The sequence below is a fragment of the Triticum urartu genome, chromosome 7A (genome assembly GCF_056163025.1).
Source record: "Triticum urartu cultivar PI428250 chromosome 7A, HENAU_Tu73, whole genome shotgun sequence".
Lineage (NCBI taxonomy): Eukaryota > Viridiplantae > Streptophyta > Magnoliopsida > Poales > Poaceae > Triticum > Triticum urartu.
This window is the reverse complement of record NC_141879.1, coordinates 235,003,616-235,014,886: the sequence shown is the minus strand read 5'-3', so window position 1 is coordinate 235,014,886 and position 11,271 is coordinate 235,003,616.

The window sequence follows — 11,271 nt, the reverse complement described above, 5'->3', positions numbered from 1 at the left end:
TCCTCATGGAAGAATGGATAACCTTGCTGAAAAGGAATCTATAACCATAGGGCCTCCGGCTGGGTGTGCTAAGCACGACATCCTTGATATAAAAGATGGTAATACTCCAAGGTAAAGAAGAACAAATGTTGGATATCAAGGAACTCAAGGTATAACACAGAACACGAACAAGTTTGTGTTGGAGGGAAGGCAATAAAGTTGTCGATGATAACAAAATTCATCGAGGGGCAAGGATGGTATTTCTTATCATGAATTCGATTGATATCCTAGAAGAGCTCATAAGATTGATGATGATCATGACACAATTGTTGAGAGATTTCATGAAGATGTAATCCATCGGCGATGACATCAAGTCAAATGAATGATGAAGCGAAAGGTTATTGGAACCACGGGTACGGCACAAACTCGAAACCAAGCTTGTGGTTTAAGGAGAAATGATATGATGAGGAAAATCGACGTAGGCTTAGCTCATCATCGGAAATTGTGCTCCGGGAAGAAGGACCGGGTAGCACAGTTAAGAGTAGCACGATAATGATATAGCCGATCAAGCTAGGAATGACTTGAAGGATTATGTAAAATCGTAAGTAATGAAAATTATTTAGGGTTATTGAATCGGAGTGTGGACTCGATTCACTATTCGGTGTTCTCGGTTGACGACAACCCAGAACATAGGAACAATTGGATCCGGTGAGTAATAATAGTTGATGAAGAACCCATAAGAAGTTACAATGTCCCATGATATCTCGAGATACCATGGGGTAATACTCGACGATAGACCAAAGTAGAGATTGGATTGGGGTATTGCTCTGCAGAAGACAAATGCTTAAACTTGCACGAGTAATGGTATTTAAAAGAGAACATGGTCGGAACCACGTTCACAGATACAAGATGAACTTATAACAAGGGAATAATTATTTTAAAAGAAGCTTCCATGATAAGGTATACATCGTGTCCATGGGCATGGACATAGGGTTCAAGGTTGACTCCCACTTCTCCAATGCATAACCTTTCATTCACTTCTTTTTTCCGAAGAAGTTGTAGTGTTGAATTATCTGTCAAAATACCAGACGAGTATGGCTCGTGAAAAACTTTTGAGTTCACACATAATATGGAAGGCATAGGTTCAACCCATCAGGGCATCTTAGGAACATATACCAAAAATTTCGGAGTAAATAGTACAAGCTCGAAAGTAGAGCATGGTTCACAAAGCAGAGGATACAATTTACCAAAGGCATTATATACCCATGGAAAGGCTCACAAGGTTATTCAATATGAAGGACATTGTCGGATAAAATCTGACAAAGGGTCTGGTGGTCCACAAGGGATCTGATGTGAGCATCGGTACTCAACCAGAGGAAGAAAGAATGCAAACGAGGTCAGATTATAGAAACAACTGACTAACTCAAAGCTCAAGTGCAAAAGAATTAAGATTTTCCAAATCAAGGGATCAGAAGCATAGGCTCTGATCAAAAGATAAATAAGTTTAATAGTTATAGATCGGCAATCAATCAAGGTTTGAATTTCCGAGAACCAACTCATGTTCGGGGTGACGCCTGAGGCCGGAAGAACAAATTCTAAGGTCTGATTGAGGATTGCGAGTATTCGCAACATATTGAATCAATGGACTCAAATGATGATGACAAAGGATGCTAATAAGATTACCACACTTATGGGAATAATCATAATGAAAGCAAGAAAGAAATTCCAAAGCAATAGGTTGCTGAGGATCGGAAGATCGAATGGTATTTCGAAGACTTCTTGAAACACATGGACAACTGGGACGAGTGGATACTCGGTAAGTGCGAGAAAGTATCCGTGGGGGTAATTCTGTGGCAAGGAACTACAAGACAGTGGTACAAGGGGTCCTTAAAAGTCAGAGAGCAATTCGATGCATCTTGTAACAACAAGAGAAACCCAGAGTAATGGTATGAACAACAAGTGTATGTTGTTATCCATATGGATATATCGGTAGTAGGGAATTGAAAATGCAAAGGGCACAAGGGTCTCGGGAATGATCGAAGAGTATCTTCAAAATCTTCTGGTGCAGTAGACGATCATCTGTAATAAGGGGATCTCCGGAAGGAAGTAATTACGAGAACCTAGAGTTAGAGTTAGCAAAATCTTTTAACCTGACTAGAAGAGAGATCAGAGTCCCAGAGTAAGGATCGAGGAGTAAAAGATTCTAATGCCACCCAAATGGCGACGTGGGCCCGTAAGGCACACAACCATGTTAGTAAAAGTTTTTGTAATGTCTAGACTCGACTTCGGCCAAGGAGTGTGGAAGGGGGATTCCTACAGGTAGTCGGCTCTGATACCAACTTGTGACGCTGCCGATTTGACCGTACACTAATCATACACGCAAGCGTGTACGATCAAGATCAGGGACTCACGGGGAGATATCACAACACAACTCTACAAATAAAATAAGTCATACAAGCATCATATTACAAGCTAGGGGCCTCGAGGGCTCGAATACAAGAGCTCGATCATAGACGAGATAGCGGAAGCAACAATATCTGAGTACAGACATAAGTTAAATAAGTTTTCCTTAAGAAGGCTAGCACAAACTGGGATACAGATCGAAAGAGGCGCATGCCTCCTGCCTGGGATCCTCCTAAACTACTCCTGGCCGTCGTCAGTGGGCTGCACATAGTAGTAGGCACCTCCCGAGTAGTAGTAGTCGTCATCGACAGTGGCGTCTCGCTCCTGGCCTCCAACGTCTGGTCGCAGCAATCGGGTATAGAAAGGGGGAAAATGAAGGAAATATGCCCTAGAGGCAATAATAAAGTTATTATTTATTTCCTTATTTCATGATAAATGTTTATTATCATGCTAGAATTGTATTAACCGGAAACATAAACATGTGTAAATACATAGACAAACAGAGTGTCACTAGTATGCCTCTACTTGACTAGCTCGTTAATCAAAGATGGTTATGTTTCCTAACCATAGACAAAGAGTTTTTATTTGATTAACGGGATCACATCATTAGGAGAATGATGTGATTGACTTGACCCATTCCGTTAGCTTAGCACTCGATCGTTTAGTATGTTGCTATTGCTTTCTTCATGACTTATACATGTTCCTATGACTATGAGATTATGCAACTCCCATTTACCGGAGGAACACTTTGTGTGCTACCAAACGTCACAACGTAACTGGGTGATTATAAAGGAGCTCTACAGGTGTCTCAAAAGGTACATGTTGGGTTGGCGTATTTCGAGATTAGGATTTGTCACTCCGATTGTCGGAGAGGTATCTCTGGGCCCTCTCGGTAATGCACATCACATAAGCCTTGAAAGCATTGCAACTAATGAGTTAGTTGCGAGATGATGTATTACGAAACGAGTAAAGAGACTTGCCGGTAACGAGACTGAACTAGGTATTGAGATACCGACGATCGAATCTCGGGCAAGTAACATATCGATGACAAAGGGAACAACGTATGTTGTTATGCGGTCTGACTGATAAAGATCTTCGTAGAATATGTAGGAGCCAATATGAGCATCCAGGTTCCGCTATTGGTTATTGACCAGAGACATGTCTCGGTCATGTCTACATTGTTCTCGAACCCGTAGGGTCCGCACGCTTAAGGTTTCGATGACAGTTATATTATGAGTTTATGAGTTTTGATGTACCGAAGTTAGTTCGGAGTCCCGGATGTGATCACGGACATAACGAGGAGTCTCGAAATGGTCGAGACATAAAGATTGATATATTAGACGGCTATATTCGGACACCGGATGTGTTCCGGGTGATTTCGGAGAAAACCGGAGAGCCGGAGGGTTACCGGAACCCTACCGGGAGAAGTAATGGGCCATATGGGCCTTAGTGGAGAGAGAGAGGGGCAGCCAGGGTGGGCCGCGCGCCTCCTCCCCCCTGGTCCGAATTGGACTAGGAGAGGGGGGGCGGCGCCCCCCTTTCCTTCTCCCTCCCCACTTCCTTCCCCTTCCTACTAGGAGTCCTACTCCTACTAGGAGGAGGACTCCTCCTGGCGCGCCAATAGGGGCCGGCCGGCCTCCTCCCCTTGCTCCTTTATATACGGGGGCAGGGGGCACCCCTAGACACAAGTTGATCCATGTGATCATATTCTTAGCCGTGTGCGGTGCCCCCTTCCACCATAATCCTCGATAATATTGTAGTGATGCTTAGGCGAAGCCCTGCGACGGTAGTACATCAAGATCGTCACCACGCCGTCGTGCTGACGGAACTCTACCCCGACACTTTGCTGGATCGGAGTCTGGGGATTGTCATCGAGCTGAACGTGTGCTAAAACTCGGAGGTGCCGTAGTTTCGGTGCTTGATCGGTCGGGCCGTGAATACGTACGACTACATCAACCGCGTTGTGCTAATGCTTCTGCTGTCGGTCTACAAGGGTACGTAGACAACACTCTCCCCTCTCGTTGCTATGCATCACCATGATCTTGCGTGTGCGTAGGAAATTTTTTGAAATTACTACATTCCCCAACAGTGGCATCAGAGCCTAGGTTTTATGTGTTGATGTTATATGCACGAGTAGAACACAAGTGAGTTGTGGGCGATATAAGTCATACTGCTTACCAGCATGTCATACTTTGGTTTGGCGGTATTGTTGGACGAAGCGGCCCGGACCGACATTATGCGTACGCTTACGCGAGACCGCTTCTCCCGACGTGCTTTGCACAAAGGTGGCTAGTGGGTGACAGTTTCTCCAACTTTAGTTGAACCGAGTGTGGCTACGCCCGGTCCTTGCGAAGGTTAAAACAGCACCAACTTGACAAACTATCGTTGTGGTTTTGATGCGTAGGTAAGATTGGTTATTGCTTAAGCCCGTAGCAGCCACGTAAAACTTGCAACAAACAAAGTAGAGGACGTCTAACTTGTTTTTGCAGGGCATGTTGTGATGTGATATGGTCAAGACATGATGCTAAATTTTATTGTATGAGATGATCATGTTTTGTAACCAAGTTATCGGCAACTGGCAGGAGCCATATGGTTGTTGCTTTATTGTATGCAATGCAATTGCGCTGTAATGCTTTACTTTATCACTAAGCGGTAGCGATAGTCGTGGAAGCATAAGATTGGCGAGACGACAACGATGCTACGAGGATAATCAAGGTGTCGCGCCGGTGACGATGGTGATCACGACGGTGCTTCGAAGATGGAGATCACAAGCATAAGATGATGATGGCCATATCATATCACTTATATTGATTGCATGTGATGTTTATCTTTTATGCATCTTATCTTGCTTTGATTGACGGTAGCATTTTAAGATGATCTCTCACTAATTATCAAGAAGTGTTCTCCCTGAGTATGCACCGTTGCGAAAGTTCTTCGTGCTGAGACACCACGTGATGATCGGGTGTGATAGGCTCTACGTTCAAATACAACGGGTGCAAAACAGTTGCACACACAGAATACTCAGGTTATACTTGACGAGCCAAGCATATACAGATATGGCCTTGGAACACGGAGACCGAAAGGTCAAGCGTGAATCATATAGTAGATATGATCAACATAGTGATGTTCACCATTGAAACTACTCCATCTCACGTGATGATCGGACATGGTTTAGTTGATTTGGATCACGTGATCACTTAGAGGATTAGAGGGATGTCTATCTAAGTGGGAGTTCTTAAGTAATATGATTAATTGAACTTTAATTTATCATGAACTTAGTCCTGGTAGTATTAGCATATCTATGTTGTAGATCAATAGCTCGCATTGTTGCTTTCATATGTTTATTTTGATATGTTCCTAGAGAAAATTGTGTTGAAAGATGTTAGTAGCAATGATGCGGATTGGATCCGTCATCTAAGATTTATCCTCATTGCTGCACAGAAGAATTATGTCCTTGATGCACCGCTAGGTGACAGACCTATTGTAGGAGCAGATGTAGACGTTATGAACGTTTGGCTAGCTCAATATGATGACTACTTGATAGTTTAGTGCACCATTCTTAACGGCTTAGAAGCGGGACTTCAAAGATGTTTTGAACGTCATGGACCATATGAGATGTTCCAGGAGTTGAAGTTAATATTTCAAGCAAATACCCGAGTTGAGAGATATGAAGTCTCCAACAAGTTCTATAGCTAAAATATGGAGGAGAATCGCTCAACTAGTGAGCATGTGCTCAGATTGTCTGGGTACTACAATCGCTTGAATCAAGTGGGAGTTAATCTTCCAAATAAGATAGTGATTGACAGAATTCTCTAGTCACCATCACCAAGTTAGTAGAACTTCGTGATGAACTATAATATGCAAGGGATAACAGAAACAATTCCCAAGCTTTTCGTGATGCTGAAATCGACGAAGGTAGAAATCAAGAAAAACATCAAGTGTTGATGGTTGACGAAACCACTAGTTTCAAGAAAAAGGGCAAAGGGAAGAAGGGGAACTTCAAGAAGAACGGCAAGCAAGTTGCTGCTCAAGTGAAGAAGCCCAAGTCTGGTCCTAAGCCTGAGACTAAGTGCTTCTACTGCAAAGGGACTGGTCACTGGAAGCAGAACTGCCCCAAGTATTTGGCGGATAAGAAGGATGGCAAAATAAACAAAGGTATATTTGATATACAGATTACTGATGTGTACTTTACTAGTGTTCGTAGCAACCCCTCGGTATTTGATACTGGTTCAGTTGCTAAGAGTAGTAACTCGAAACGGGAGTTGCAGAATGAACAGAGACTAGTTAAGGGTGAAGTGACGATGTGTGTTGGAAGTGGTTCCAAGATTGATATGATCATCATCACACACTCCCTATACTTTCGGGATTAGTGTTGAACCTAAATAAGTGTTATTTGGTGTTTGCGTTGAGCATGAATATGATTTGATCATGTTTATTGCAATACAGTTATTCATTTAAGTAAGAGAATAAGTTGTTGTTCTGTTTACATGAATAAAACCTTCTATGGTCATACACCCAATGAAAATGGTTCGTTGGATCTCGATCGTAGTGACACACATATTCATAATATTGAAACCAAAATATGTAAAGTTAATAATGATAGTGCAACTTATTTGTGGCACTGCCGTTTAGGTCATATTGGTGTAAAGCGCATGAAGAAACTCCATGCTGATGGGCTTTTGGAATCACTTGATTATGAATCAGTTGATGCTTGCGAACCATGCCTCATGGGCAAGATGACTAAGACTCCGTTCTCCAGAACAATGGAGCGAGCAACAGATTTGTTGGAAACCATACATACTTATGTATGTAGTCCGATGAATATTAAGGCTCGCGACAAGTATCATTATTTTCTAACCTTCACAGATGATTTGAGCAGATATGGGTATATCTACTTGATGAAACATAAGTCTGAAACATTTGAAAAGTTCAAATAATTTCAGAGTGAAGTGGAAAATCATCGTAACAAGGAAAATAAGGTTTCTACGATCTGATCGCGGAGACAAATATTTAAGTTACGAGTTTGGTCTTCAATTAAAACTATGTGGAATAGTTTCACTACTCACGCCACCTGGAACACCACAACATAATGGTGTGTCCGAACGTCATAACCGTACTTTATTAGATATGGTGCGATCTATGATGTCTCTTACCGATCTACCACTATCGTTTTGGGGTTATGCATTAGGGACAGCTGCATTCACGTTAAATAGGGCACCATCTAAATCCGTTGAGACAACACCGTATGAACTATGGTTTGGCAAGAAACCTAAGCTGTTGTTTCTTAAAGTTTGAGGTTGCAATGCTTTTGTGAAAAAGTTTCATCCTGATAAGCTCAAACCCAAATCAGAGAAATATGTCTTCATAGGATACCCAAAGGAGACTATTGGGTACACCTTCTATCATAGATCCGAAGGCAAGACATTCGTTGCTAAGAATGGATCCTTTCTAGAGAAGGAGTTTCTCTCGAAAGAAGTGAGTGGGAGGAAAGTAGAACTTGATGAGGTAACTGTACCTACTCCCTTATTGGAAAGTAGTTCATCACAGAAATCTGTTCCTGTGACTACTACACCAATTAGTGAGGAAGCTAAAGATGATGATCATGTAACTTCAGATCAAGTTACTACCGAACCTCGTAGGTAAACCAGAGTGAGATCTGCACCAGAGTGGTATAGTAATCCTGTTCTGGAGGTCATGTTACTTGACCATGATGAACCTACGAACTATGAGGAAGCGATGATGAGCCCAGATTCCGCGAAATGGTTTGAGGCCATGAAATCTGAGATGGGATCCATGTATGAGAACAAAGTGTGGACTTTGGTTGACTTGCCCGATGATCGACAAGCAATTGAGAATAAATTGATCTTCAAGAGGAAGACGGACGCTGATAGTAGTGTTACTATCTACAAAGCTAGACTTGTCGAAAAAGGTTTTTGACAAAGTTCAAGGTGTTGACTATGATGAAATTTTCTCACTCGTAGCGATGCTTAAGTCTGTCCAAATCATGTTAGCAATTGCCGCAATTTTATGAAATCTGGCAAATGGATAAACAAAACTACATTCCTTAATGGATTTAAAGAAGAGTTGTATATGATGCAACCAGAAGGTTTTGTCAATCCTAAACGTGCTAACAAAAATGTGCAAGCTCCAGCGATCCATCTATGGACTAGTGCAAGCATCTCGGAGTTGGAATATGCGCTTTGATGAGATGATCAAAGCATATAGTTTTATACAGACTTACGGTGAAGCCTGTATTTACAAGAAAGTGAGTGGGAGCACTACAACATTTCTGATAAGTATATGTGAATGACATATTGTTGATCGGAAATAATGTAGAATTATTCTGCAAAGCATAAAGGAGTGTTTTGAAAGAAGTTTTTCAAAGAAAGACCTCGGTGAAGCTGCTTACATATTAAGCATCAAGATCTATAGAGATAGATCAAGATGTTTGATAAGTTTTTCAATGAGTACATACCTTGACAATATTTTGAAGTAGTTCAAAAATGGAACAGTCAAAGAAAGAGTTCTTGACTGTGTTACAAGGTGTGAAATTGAGTAAGACTCAAAGCCCGACCACGGCAGAAGATAGAAAAAGAATGAAAGTCATTCCCTATGCCTCAGCCATAGGTTCTATAAAGTATGCCATGCTATGTACCAGATCTATTGCATACCCTACACTGATTTTGGCAAAGGAGTACAATAGTGATCTAGGAGTAGATCACTAGACAACGGTCAAAATTATCCTTAGTGGAATAAGGATATGTTTCTCGATTATGGAGGTGACAAAAAGGTTCATCGTAAAGTGTTATGTCGATGCAGGTTTTGACACTAATCCAGATGGCTCTAAGTCTCAATCTGGATACATATTGAAAGTGGGAGCAAATAGCTAGAGTAGCTCCGTGCAGAGCATTGTAGACATAGAAAATTGCTAAATACTTACGGATCTGAATATGGCAGACCCGTTGACTAAACTTCTCTCACAGGCAAAACATGATCACACCTTAGTACTCTTTGGGTGTTAATCACATAGCAATGTGAACTAGATTACTGACTCTAGTAAACCCTTTGGGTGTTGGTCACATATCGATGTGAACTATGGGTGTTAACCACATAAAGATGTGAACTATTGATGTTAGATCACATGGCGATGTAAACTAGATTATTGACTCTAGTGCAAGTGGGAGACTGATGGAAATATGCCCTAGAGGCAATAATAAAGCTATTATTTATTTCCTTATTTCATGATAAATGTTTATTATTCATGCTAGAATTGTATTAACCGGAAACATAATACATGTGTGAATACATAGACAAACAGAGTGTCACTAGTATGCCTCTACTTGACTAGCTCGTTAATCAAAGATGGTTATGTTTCCTAACCATAGACAAAGAGTTGTTATTTGATTAACGGGATCACATCATTAGGAGAATGATGTGATTGACTTGACCCATTCCGTTAGCTTAGCACTCGATCGTTTAGTATGTTGCTATTGCTTTCTTCATGACTTATACATGTTCCTATGACTATGAGATTATGCAACTCCCGTTTACCGGAGGAACACTTTGTGTGCTACCAATCGTCACAACGTAACTGGGTGATTATAAAGGAGCTCTACAGGTGTCTCCAAAGGTACATGTTGGGTTGGCGTATTTCGAGATTAGGATTTGTCACTCTGATTGTCGGAGAGGTATCTCTGGGCCCTCTCGGTAATGCACATCACATAAGCCTTGCAAGCATTGCAACTAATGAGTTAGTTGCGAGATGATGTATTACGGAACGAGTAAAGAGACTTGCCGGTAACGAGATTGAACTAGGTATTGAGATACCGACGATCGAATCTCAGGCAAGTAACATACCGATGACAAAGGGAACAACGTATGTTGTTATGCGGTCTGACCGATAAAGATCTTCGTAGAATATGTAGGAGCCAATATGAGCATCCAGGTTCCACTATTGGTTATTGACCGGAGACGTGTCTCGGTCATGTCTACATTTTTCTCGAACCCGTAGGGTCCGCATGCTTAAGGTTTCGATGACAGTTATATTATGAGTTTATGAGTTTTGATGTACCGAAGTTAGTTCGGAGTCCCGGATGTGATCACGGACATAACGAGGAGTCTCGAAATGGTCGAGACATAAAGATTGATATATTAGACGGCTATATTCGGACACCGGAAGTGTTCCGGGTGATTTCGAAGAAAACCGGAGAGCCGGAGGGTTACCGAAACCCTACCGGGAGAAGTAATGGGCCATATGGGCCTTAGTGGAGAGAGAGAGGGGCAGCCAGGGTGGGCCGCGTGCCTCCTCCCCCTGGTCCGAATTGGACTAGGAGAGGGGGGGCGACGCCCCCCTTTCCTTCTCCCTCCCCACTTCCTCCCCCCTCCTAGTAGGAGTCCTATTCCTACTAGGAGGAGGACTCCTCCTGGCGCGCCAATAGGGGCCGGCCGGCCTCCTCCCCTTGCTCCTTTATATACGGGGGCAGGGGGCACCCCTAGACACAAGTTGATCCATGTGATCATATTCTTAGCCATGTGCGGTGCCCCCTTCCACCATAATCCTCGATAATATTGTAGCGGTGCTTAGGCGAAGCCCTACGACGGTAGTACATCAAGATTGTCACCACGCCGTCATGCTGACGGAACTCTACCCCTACACTTTGCTGGATTGGAGTCCGGGGATCGTCATCGAGTTGAACGTGTGCTAAAACTCGGAGGTGCCGTAGTTTCGGTGCTTGATCGGTCGGGCCGTGAAGAGTACGACTACATCAACCGCATTGTGCTAACGCTTCCGCTGTCGGTCTACAAGGGTACGTAGACAATACTCTCCCCTCTTGTTGCTATGCATCACCATGATCTTGCGTGTGCGTAGGAATTTTTTTAAAATTACTA